This window comes from Sitophilus oryzae, unplaced genomic scaffold, assembly GCF_002938485.1.
Source record: "Sitophilus oryzae breed Bouriz unplaced genomic scaffold, Soryzae_2.0 scaffold_1397_pilon_pilon, whole genome shotgun sequence".
Classification (NCBI taxonomy): domain Eukaryota; kingdom Metazoa; phylum Arthropoda; class Insecta; order Coleoptera; family Curculionidae; genus Sitophilus; species Sitophilus oryzae.
In genome coordinates, this window is record NW_022146056.1 from 87,391 (window position 1) to 99,926 (window position 12,536).

The 12,536-nt window shown below is 32.7% G+C and overlaps 1 pseudogene; it reads left to right on the plus strand.

Annotated features, from left to right (window-relative positions):
• Nucleotides 1–656: 656 nt before the first annotated feature.
• On the plus strand, nucleotides 657–12,240 carry LOC115876114 (annotated as a pseudogene).
• The last annotated feature ends 296 nt before the right edge of the window (nucleotides 12,241–12,536 follow it).

Sequence of the window (12,536 nt, forward strand, 5' to 3'; positions counted from 1 at the left end):
ACAGGACACTCAATGGATACCTCAGTAGATTGAAACTAAGAATAAACGGCGAATGCAGATTCTGTGGGGAAAATGGGAAACACCAGAACACCTCATCACTGAGTGCGCCGAGACGACAACCAGTTGTACCATGATCTTTGATACGACTAATATTGGAGATGGGGAACTACCCTCTGTAAAACCGTCCCAGTTACTGGCTTTTATCAAAGCCCTAGCGCTGTATCATGAGTTTTAACTGAAGAAAGGGGGACACAATAGATCTGTAAGGTCGCAGTGATTAACCATCCTCCCACTCATTCTAAATTCTAAAAATTCTAAATCAGTATTTTTGATAAACACGTGGATTGCTCACAAATACACGTCGCGTCACTACTTATTTCAAAGCCGGTCCCAGACACTACGTGCATTTGGCGAATGTGCGAACATTCGAATTATGTACTGCGGCTTCGGCCACGGTCCCACACGCTACGTTATTTGTAAAAAATGCGTCCAATAACAAATATTCCCGTAGTAGAGCAACGCGTAGGGGGAGCGCGCCGCTAAAACAAAATACACGTAAACAAATAGCCGTAGCCTCTGGGAGTAATTCCGAAGTTGACTACGCCGCACTACGAGCTCCTTTGATTCGTGCCAGTTTACCGACAACCGCCGGGAAAATGACGAAGTACGAATCTTCGTCGAAGCGAATAAGCTCGAATACCGAATATTCGCCAAATGCACGTAGTGTCTGGAACCGGCTTAAGGCTAAGAACATAGTGGAGCGACGAGGATAGCGGCGAGCAAGGAGCGCGACATCGCGTCCAAAACAAACCTGTGAAGACAAATAGTAAAGCGATCTGCTCGAACGGTTAGATCGAGCGGCGAGATCGATTCAAATAATTTTGTTTTTGTGGCTCTGTCGCGCTGTAGAAAATTATAGATTTCCAAAATTAATAGATTTAGTATTTGTAAGAGAGTTTATGGGATCAGAAAGATACTAATCACCATAACCGGTACATTTTAGATAAGTTATGAGGTGAAGTGGCAACACATTTTCATAAAGGTTATAAAACTCTGTCTCAAATAGTTTCTGAAAAATAAAATTAATTTTCTTAAAAAAGTCCGATTAAATTAATATCTCCGAAACTAAAGTTCCAAGAAAATTCGTAATATATCTAGAAATTCATTTACCCGCTAGTAGTTATAAAAAGCATTTTTGGTAAACTCTGTCCCTAATAGTTTCTGAAAAATAAAATTATTTTTTTTAAAAATGTCCGATTAAATTAATATCTCCGAAACCAAAGTTCCAAAAAAATTCGTAATATATCTAGAAATTCTTTTACCCGCTAGTAGATATAAAAATCATTTTTGGTAAACTCTGTCTCAAATAGTTTCTGAAAAATAAAATTAATTTTCTTAAAAAAGTCCGATTAAATTAATATCTCCGAAACTAAAGTTCCAAGAAAATTCGTAATATATCTAGAAATTCATTTACCCACTAGTAGATATAAAAAGCATTTTTGGTAAACTCTGTCTCAAATAGTTTCTGAAAAATAAAATTAATTTTCTTAAAAAGGTCCGATTAAATTAATATCTCCGAAATTAAAGATCCAGGAAAAGTCCTAATATTTCTACAAATTCATTTACCCACTAGTAGATATAAAAAGCATTTTTGGTAAACTCTGTCTCAAATAGTTTCTGAAAAATAAAATTAATTTTCTTAAAAAGGTCCGATTAAATTAATATCTCCGAAACTAAAGTTCCAAGAAAATTCGTAATATATCTAGAAATTCATTTACCCGCTAGTAGTTATAAAAAGCATTTTTGGTAAACTCTGTCTCTAATAGTTTCTGAAAAATAAAATTATTTTTTTTAAAAATGTCCGATTAAATTAATATCTCCGAAACTAAAGTTCCAAAAAAATTCGTAATATTTCTACAAATTCATTTACCCACTAGTAGATATAAAAAGCATTTTTGGTAAACTCTGTCTCAAATAGTTTCTGAAAAATAAAATTAATTTTCTTAAAATATATATTCTTATTTTCAAATTTTTGTATTCTGCCATAAATTTCTATCAATATTACCAATATCCCTTTTGTATACCTTTTTTCTTTGGTTTTAGAACCCACCGAAGACATGGATATGAAACCTCACGTGGTAATCCTAAGTTTTCCAAGGTACTGTCGATACAGGGCGATGTTGAAAGACTGGAAGGCGTAGAAAATCTTTACCTGAAATGCAAGATTGTCAATGCTCTCGGGGGATTTTACGTTAAACATCCCAACACAAAGGGTAAGATTGATTGATGAATTTTTGTAGAGTATTGAATAGAGTTTGTATATACATGTTTATTTTTCGTAATTTATCGTATTTTGTATTTATTATAGGTGCTTATAAATATTATTTATTTAATTATTCATATTAATTTTTATTGTCATAATAAGTATAGCTCTTCTCCCAGCAAATCACCCATGGAAGTATGGGTGATTATTTTTGCCCGTTTAAATAGGCAGACTTTTACGTGATCGCTTTGTATATTTTGTAAAAATAATACCAACTTGTGATATATTCTTGAAAAAAGAATTTAAGCTGTAATTTAGCTTAGCTATTATCGAGATCGAGGCTATTATTTAAACATTTAAGCAAAATTTAAGCTATTATTATATTATAGGTAAGAAATATACAGGGTTCATGTGATATGAAATTTCATGTTTTTATTTAATGAAAAGTGAGCTTTGATAATAGGTAAACTATATTTGATATCAAAGTTTCATAATTATTCAAAAAAAATCAAGCAATTGGCGGTTTGTACATAAATTTTGTGTTACCTCGTATAATTTACTACAGTTTTTTTTTTGTTATGAGTATGTAGCTCTTATCACCTGCTGTCAAAAGTTGCGTTATAAAAGTCAGTCATTGCATATGTGACATGTGGTATATTACTAAAAATAATTTTATTGTTTTTATAAAACCAACCTCAAGCCCGCTATACTTTGTTTCATCTAGAATAATGAAATTAAGCAGATCATTTTATGAGTTCATTTTTGTATACATAATAAAAACGCTTTATTTTAAATTCTATTTACACTCTTTAAAATTGGAAAATGTTATAAGTAGAAAAGTTTCCAAAATCAATATATATAATATTAGGATATTTTGAAATAGTCACTAAGATCAATAATTTAGAAAATATATAGTAATCTCTGACTAAATAATTATTTAGTCGATATATCGATATATTAAAAAACAACTTTCTATAAAGCAATAAATATGATAAAGTAAATTAGTTAAAATATTTTCCTACAAATTTCAACGACATATCAGTAACGATAATGTTTTATATGAAATTAAATGTTGTCGGCATCAATTGGATTTAATTCGTTATTTTTCATTAAGAACGTAATTTGTAATTCATTCCACAGTAATTATTAGTCCAACATATTGCTATATTTGAAATATAATTTAAATTTTTAGTCAATAATTGACTAAACATAACATTTATGGTTTTATTATAACAATGTTTTTGATTATAAGTACCTATCCTAAATTTAAAATATTTTGCTAAGTAAAATAGTAGGTACTAGGGTCTCTGGAACTGGAAGTGTTTTTTGGAACCGGGAATTTCGGTACCTAGCCTTTAAGAAACCGGGATTTCCCGATTTTCTCGGTACTTTCCGAAATAGCTAATTTTTATTCAATTATGGAGCAGTTCGTCAATCAGCAACTAAGACCTGGTTTTCAAAAGTAAAATTGAGAAAAAAATGAGTTTTTAATGAAAATAACATCAAATTTTATTAAGTATGTCAATCAGTCATGAGAAAATTAACGTGAACTCAAACAATGTATTAAAAAGTGATAAAACTTGGGTCGGTACATTTCTTCTATGCGGTATTTCCGGATTTTGCATCAAAATTTCAAACCGCACAAATATAGGCGTTTATGAATAATGTTGCGTCTAGGGTTGGAACTTTATCTTTCACAATTAGTTACTCGTTTTACTATAGCTGTAATAGATTATAGTAAGCTAAGATATATTAAATTCATTTCAGTAGTATAGATGAAAGTTTTAAAATATCTTATTTTTTTCAGCGCACATTTTCCTACACACGCAAAAACCTGCAACACTGTATGCCGCTTTATATTTTGTCTTTCTGTCTGTCAGCCGGTCGTTTATATTTATCTCTCTCGCATACATAATACATACAGATATATAATATATAATAATAAATACAGACCACATAAAAATACATATTGTATAATAATAAATACAGACAACGCAGATGAAGTGACCAGGATGTGCACGGAGAGATTGTGCGTTTTTTTTGTTCTACATAGTATTGATAGGTTATGGATTTATTGAGTTCTGGACTTATTTTGTTATATCTTAGGTATTGTTTTGTCGAGACACGTTCGATTATCCCGAACTGGAAGGACACGAACTACTCTGCAACCACTTGGCTCCGAAACTCAAGGGCCGTCCTCGGAGCAAGCGGAAAAAAACGGAGCATTTCACCGGGATCGGAAAGTAACGAATCAGAATCGTCTCTTACTAATCATTATGTTAGAGTAAGTATATCTTTTATAATATACAATATACATGTGTGCTACTAAACAATGCGCTCAGTAATTTTTGGACCAAAAAATTAAATAAAAATGCCATTTAATTTTTCTAATTTAGTTTTAAAAAAGTTTAGTTATTATTAGAAATTTTTATGTTTAAAATATTAAATGTCTATTTTCTTTTCAAAAACATTATTTCTTAATGATGTTGATTTATTATATTTCAATAGATTATTGCATCAGAGGGTAGTCTGAAAAGTCGTACATTTATACCGGGTGTTTCAAATTAAACTCTAACCATTTGGATCTCGAAAGCGGTACTAAATACGGTGTACCTCAAATTGGGTTAAAGTTACCTACATGTCAATGAGGCCAATAATATTCCGTTAACTAATTGAACTTATTTTTATCAATTCCGAAAATATGGTTGAAAGTTTCTAGTTTATTATGTTTTTTTTGCAATTTAACAGTTTAAAAAGTTAAAAAATCTACATATACATTCTCAACAAAACTTTTTAGCTTTATCCTGTGGTGACATCAAAAATTACTTTTTCTTTTACGTTTTTCTGGGGCTATCATCAACTTCATTCCCTTTTTGATTCTATGATAAGCGGTAAACAATACAATGATGCATAAAAACAAACAGCACTTTTGGGTAAGTGCGATACATGATTGCATTTAGAAGAGATTAGGAAAAATTATCCAAATCTTTTGAAAATGAAAATAAAAAATCCAGGGCACTGTTTAAAAAATTATAGTTGATGATAGGTCTAGAAAAACGATACGTCGTAAATGATTTTTTACATTACAGAAGGATTAAGCTAAAAAAGTTTCTTTGCGAATGCCTTTAAAGATTTTTTCTTACTATCAAAATAAACTCTAAACAATCACGGGAAGTTTCAGTTTTCCATTATTTTTCTGGAAATGAAAAAGAAAAGTTCGATAGCCCCCCATTCACCAGATTTGGCCTGCGGACTTGGTCTGCGGATAAAAACATTGTGATTGTGTGTGGCAGGCCAAGCCTTTGTCGTAACGAGCCTGTCACAGGCCAAATCCGCAGACATCTGTCAGGTTAGATTGATCTAAGAAAACGAACGAAGGGTAAAGTCGGCAGACTTCTTTTTGTCTAAGCGGCAGTATTCCGATAATCATTTATCTATACAGGGTTAGAGAGTCTGAGAGTCTTAAATAAGTGCAAATATTTTCAGGGCTGGTAGATCTCAATAAAAGAAACATATTTTCTTTTTACCGTTTTTCAAATAAATCCAAAATAACCGAGTTATTTTATTTTGAAAATTTCAAAAAAATATTTTTTGCTAAAATTTTGAGAACCCCTTGATCTTTTCTGGATTTTCTTTCTTGTAAATTTAATCGACTACCTATGTTGCCATATTATCAAGAAATTATGTTTTTTAACATTAACAACTAAAAAAAATTCCAATATTTCAAAAAATCTTTTTCGCGAAAAAAACTCGTGTTTTTGGGGTCCAAAATATACTACCCCTCAAAATATTTGCACTTATTTAAGACTCACCCTGTATAAAAACTATTATAAAATATCGAATTTTGTTCCAAACGAGAATATTTAATCGGGCAAAGATGTAATTGGCAGGCCAAGTCCGCGGACTAGATCCATAGACCAAATATTCTGGTGTATGGGGTATGGGGGGCTAATTACTAAAAGGATTATCATGGGACTCATCGACAGGCAACTTTACCCTAATTTGCGCCAATCTGTATCTCTACCGTTTCCGAGATGGTGAGATATTTCAATGGTGAGAGTCGGTGTATGGTGTAAAATTGGGAGAGTATGGTGTAAAATGCATTTTCTGTCTTTTAGCTCTACAATTAATACATTTTTATCATATTGTAACTTAATTGATATTCATTTGACTATTATTCATTTATAATAATATTACTTATATATAGTTTTATTTTACAGTCATCGGAAAAAGCAAACGGAACATCTTCAGATCCTCCAATCGCAACACGCCGAAGTACTCGTTCCCACGAAAACAACGAAAATAAAGAATTCATGAAAACTTTGACAGTTTTCATGAAGTCGAAGCACATATCGATGGGACGAGTGCCATCGTTAGGATATAAAGAATGTGAGTAATGTATTTTCTACAGAAGTAACAAATATCATTATTTTCATTTATACTTTAGTAAATTTGCACGAGTTCTTCGTGAAAGTTCAGAAACTGGGAGGATACGATTGTGTGACGACAAATCGTTTATGGAAATCTGTTTTTGATGATATGACTGGCCATCTCAACAGTACAAGCGCCGCTACTGTGATTAGAAGACATTATGAAAGGTAATTCACATAAACGTTATATGTGTTCAATATATTTGGATATATACAATACAGGGTGGTCCGAATTGTATTTGGAAAACTTTTGCAGCATATTCTGCAGATAAAATAAGTTCGTATAAATTTATATCCTAAAATTATTCATTTCTGAATTACAGTGTGTAGAAGTCTCATTTTTATTTATAAATTCTGAATTAATGGATTATTAATTGGATTATCAATTACTTGGATTAAAATTCGTGTTTGGGTGTTTTTAACATGAGAAATTGATTATTATGACTTGCTTGTAGGTTGCAGGGGAGCCACCTACATATTTTTTAATTGGTTTGAAGAGAAATAACTTTTTTTCTGAAGCAGTCAACAACTATTTAGTCAACATGTTCATTCCAAATATCTTGAGAACGAAGCGTCAGGTGAATCTACTAAGAGACATTATTTATTTACGTAGAAAATGGCGGAAATGTATCTCAGTAGTTTTATACAGGTATGGACGAAAGTTCTCTTTAAACCAGTTAAAAATATGTATGGCGCCCACTAGTAGGAGTCATATGGACTTCGAAATCAAATTTACCCGTATAATGTCAAAAAAACACCTAGATACCAATTTTCAACCAAACACCGACATTAGTTTGCAGAAAAAAGAAATTATTTAGGAAAAAATCGAAAAAGTGATTTTTAGGACATACATATATACGAAATGTTCTACTTATTTTATCTGCAGAATATGCTGAAGTTTTCCGATTACTATTCGGACCCAGGGGTGGATGGGCCATATGGGAAAATTCCCGGTGGGCCGGTGGGTAGATGAGCCGGTGGGCCGGTCCCGATCAGAGCTCAAAAATATTGATTTAGCAAAATTAAATGGTTAATCTTCTAACTAAAGTTACGTAAGATTCTTAGTAACTGCCTAATTAACTAATCAATTAGATCAATATAATAGTCAGTTGCATAAACACCAATTTGTAATATAACTATTGTTAGATGTCTTTCTCTGAGACACTTATCATTTTAGTAAACATCTGTTTGTTGTTCCGTTTGAAATGTTTTATTATACAAGGTGAGTTTATAAGTGCACTTTATTTGTGCTGCTTTGTGCAAATATTTTCAAGGCTGGTAGGTACGAATAAAAGAAACATAATATATTCTCTTCACCGTGTTTCAAATAAGTCGAAAAATACCGAGTATTAGTTGAAATTTTTCTGTAACCTCAGAACACATTTATATTCACTGCCTAGGTATTGCCTAGGTTTTTTTGCGGTTTGAGTCATGGCATTATCATATAAGATGCCAAATAATGTAGAAACGAGTAAAAGCTACGTGATGAGAATTATACCAAAAATTAAACAACACGTATACACGAGGCTGCTGCTGTACCAGAAAAGAGAGAATTTCTTTCTACAATATGCAAGAAAGTATATACCTGGTGTTAAAAAATAATGTATTTCATAGAGTATTGGGCCAGAATAAAAAATGAACTCAATCAATCAGAAGCCTTAAAGTTTCTCAAAAATCGTGATTGAAAATCGTAGCATATTCAAGATCAAATTACCGTTATCGATAATGGAAATAAAACAGTAGAACTCTGTGAAACTGAGCTAATTTTGTAGTAAAAATTCAGATTTCCGATCTGATATTGATCTTACAAAAATGTTGATCAAGTCAATTTCAATATTTTTAAAAAATCGGAGGCAAAAGAGTTTTTTCGCCCGAGCGAAAATCACCCCATTTCTATAGGGTGTCACAGAAATAGGTGCAAGTATTTTAAGGGGGGTAGATTTGATCAAAAGAAACATTTTTTTCTTTACCCTTTTTCAAATAAGTCCAAAATACCGAGTTATTTACTTTGAAAATTTAAACAAAAATGCTTTTTTGCTTAAATTTGAGAACCCGATGTTTTCTGGATTTTCTTTCATGTAAATTCTAATCTTACTACCTATGTTGCCATATTATCAAGAAATTGTTTTAACTTAAAAATAAAAAAATTCAAATTTTTGCAAAAAAAACTCATAGACGTGTTGCTGAGGCCGAAATGTACTACCAGTTAAAATACTTGCACTTATTTTGGGACACCCTGTATTAATAAACAAATATGTTTATTCATTATGGTCATTTTGTTTTGTGGATCTGGCCGGTTGCCTGTTATTTCCGGGCCGGTTTTCACTTCCCTATCCACCCCTTGTCCGGACCACTCTGTATACGGTCGGGAAGGTCTAGCTTTGGATGCCGATTTTCATGTTTACGTACAGTCAATACACTCAATACAATAAGATGTACTGAACAAACAAAGAAAACCACCCAAACTAACCTAACCCGTTCGCGCCTTTTTCGATCATCGATATCACTAAAGTGAGAAAATACGAGAGATATATTTTATAAATACATTTTATTTATAAAAAATTATTTTATTCACAGCAATGCAATATCTATGTCTTTCTAGCAAGTACATTTTTGAAAAAACTGGGTGTTTTCCCACAAAAACAGCCCCTTAGTGGCTTTAACTTTGAAAATAAATTATTAATTCAATACCTCCTTTAGCTCACTTTTTAGTTTTTTGTGATATTATTTATTAGACTTCCCCAATCATTACCTTATGCATTGAAAAATAGGTGGTATTTAAAATAACCAATCTTGTATTTTCGTATTCAACCTTGTATATTCGTGTTTCAGTTTTAATTGTATTTTAATAAATGTCTTCTCTAAAAAACACATGTTAATTTCGATACCACATCATATATAATACACCTGAAAAGGAGTTATTTTTTTTATTGGCTTTAATAGCCATGTACGACCTTGACCATTGAGTTAAATATTTATATATAAAAAAAACGTTTTTAAATAAATTTCATTTTTATATCATAGGATAATAGAATTTGATTTGAATATTATTTAATACTTAAGTTTGAATTAATATTTAATAATACACACATTTTGTATACAGTAAGTTAATAATTGTCTGTTCTAGATTTCTTCTTGCTTACGAAAAGCACTTAAAAGGGGAAGAATACAAGCCTCTTTCGATTGCTGAAAGGCGTAGATTGAAAAGGAAGAAATCGAGTAACGCTAGCAGCTCTTCCAGTGATGGTGATTCTAGCAATGATTCCCCTACTCCTTCTACTTCAAGGGCTAGTAGTACCCCACCTCCTAATGAGTCTAAGGTATTTTCATTTTTATTTTAAGTTGTTTTATTTTTTTTTGTTTTTGGTAGTGGCTTTTTTTATATAACAATTATTTTTTCAGGAATTAACACCTGCTGGAAAATTCTCATCGCTCAGAAGCATACGAGTTAAACCGGAAAGACAAAAGAATAAACAGAATTCTGTTAGTGATAAAACAAGTGTGGCAGATGTCAACTTGGACCAAAGTGTTAAAATTGAATCGCCAGAGGACGACAAAGAAAGTGTTCATGAACTGATAAAAAGTGAACCTGAAGATATTCAGGTTAATAGTAAAATAGAAGATAGATTAGAAATAGATTTAAAGCCTGAGTGTGATGATGTACAAATAAAAGAAAGAAGAAAATCAGGACGTTAAAGAAGAAACAGAGTCCACCCCTAGCGAGCCAACAAGCATTACTCCTTCCATACCTGAGGGTACAAAAACCGATATTTCTATTCCGGATAAAAATGTCGAACCTCTTACGTCGGCAGTTGCTCCTATCGCTGTAACTGTAATTCCCGATAAAATTCTATCTCCAGTAGAAGGTAAAGAAAATATTCCTGAAATAAAAACTGGAGAAACAGTGATTCCTAATGTTACTCCAGAAATTACTAATGTCCCATATAAAGCAAAAACACCGAACGTTGAAGCGGATGATGAGTACAAGAAAAATACAGATACATCTTTTCTGCAAGACGTTAAGAAAATCAAGCTAGATATTTTAAAGGAAGGTGGGCTAGAAGTGACGCCCGTACGTTCTGGAGTCAATTCTCCAACTCTAAAAGATATTCGTCCAACAGTCATTCAGCCAACTTCACATTTGAGTGAATCGAAAGCTGCCAAACTTCCGGTGTTGGTAAGCAATCCACTACCGAGACGGCACAGTTCCGCATCTATATCTCACAGTGTAAATATTACCCACGTAAAGGATTCTACAAGTACTTCAAGCAGAACTAGTAGCAAATCCGAAAGTTTTTCGTTTAATGCTGGTTCCACCCCACCAAAAGTTGTTCAATCAAAATCAATTTATTCCTACTCAGAAATGACTGTATATGGCAATCCTAAAGATATGCTACAGCCGGTAATAGCTCCTCAGACACCGAGGTTTGTTCCTGTTAATGTTAGATCCAACGGGGGCGATCCGATGGATTTATCTATTACCAGTCCGCAAAAGCCAGTCGTTGAAATTATGCGCATACCGCAAAGTAGTACGTCCACCTCGTACCTAACCAACGAGCGAGAACGCGTTACTAAAAACTTGTATAAACCATCGTCCATCATATTGGATGGTAGAAAGCTAGGTTCAAACTTGGAAATTACTTTAGTCGGTTCAAAATCGGCCGGTAGTGCGTCAAAATCGTCCGGGTTTCTTTCAAAGCCATCGTCGCACAAAAGATCGAACCACGAACACAACGCTTTTAAGTTAGATAGAGTCAAAGAAGACGAAAGAATGAAGAGGTATGGCAAATATCACATTCCAACTATGAACAAGAACAATGCAGAATTAACGGCTTCTCATGGCATGAGCGTCAATAATAAACCTACCGCTCGAGAACCTCCGATGGTACAAAAACCTTTACCGCCATCGTTCCCACAAACGATGCCACCTTTCCTGTCCCAATTTGCCTCACCTGAAAGTACTAACGGACTAAATCATCGCCTTATGCCTCTGATAGACACGCTCTATTACCAGACGGCTTTGCAGAACGTTTACTCAAATCTTCCTAATATGCCTCCGCCCATGATACCTCTTCCCACATCTGAGCAACTGAAATTTTACGCAGAACTTATTGCTCACGGCAGGATGAATTCACCGTTTCCTTTGCCCAACGGACAATCACCATTAAATAATAAGAAACCGTAATTTGATTTTCCATAAAGATGAATAGTTCTGGTCTTTATGTATACAGTTAAACTGGTCAGTGTGAGATTGGGTGAGGAACCATAAACCCAGGATGTAAGTCTCACAAACCCTTAAAACATAACAATGTTTAGAACGTCTTTCTGGCGTTCATGAGAATAACAGAATTGTTATAATAAGAGATAATGTTGATATGTCATCAACTGATAAGATTCAATAGAGAGAGTAAGAAGAGTTATACATAATGACGTACATTTCGTGTTGTTTGTGTCTTTATGTTTATACTAGGATTACAAGATTAAGACTCTTTAATATACTTGTAAGAATAACATTTGGAATACATATTTTTTTACTAAAAGTGTTAAATCTGGCCTATAAACTGGACTTGCCTATTTATTTTGATTAGCAATTTTTTCCTAACTGTATTTATAGGTAATTAATTGTGTTAAACCACAATATAAATATCTAAGCAGTAAGTTAGCTCTCGCCAATTCAGTTCGATGTTATATAAATCCAAGTTTTACTTTTTGTTGGGCATTTTATACAGGGAAAATTTTTAGATATTTCATGTACAATGTCATACCTATCTTAACTGAGTTTTGGAAATATTAAGTGTTTCCGGTACTATTCTTTCAATACTTTTGACATATCCCCATAAGAG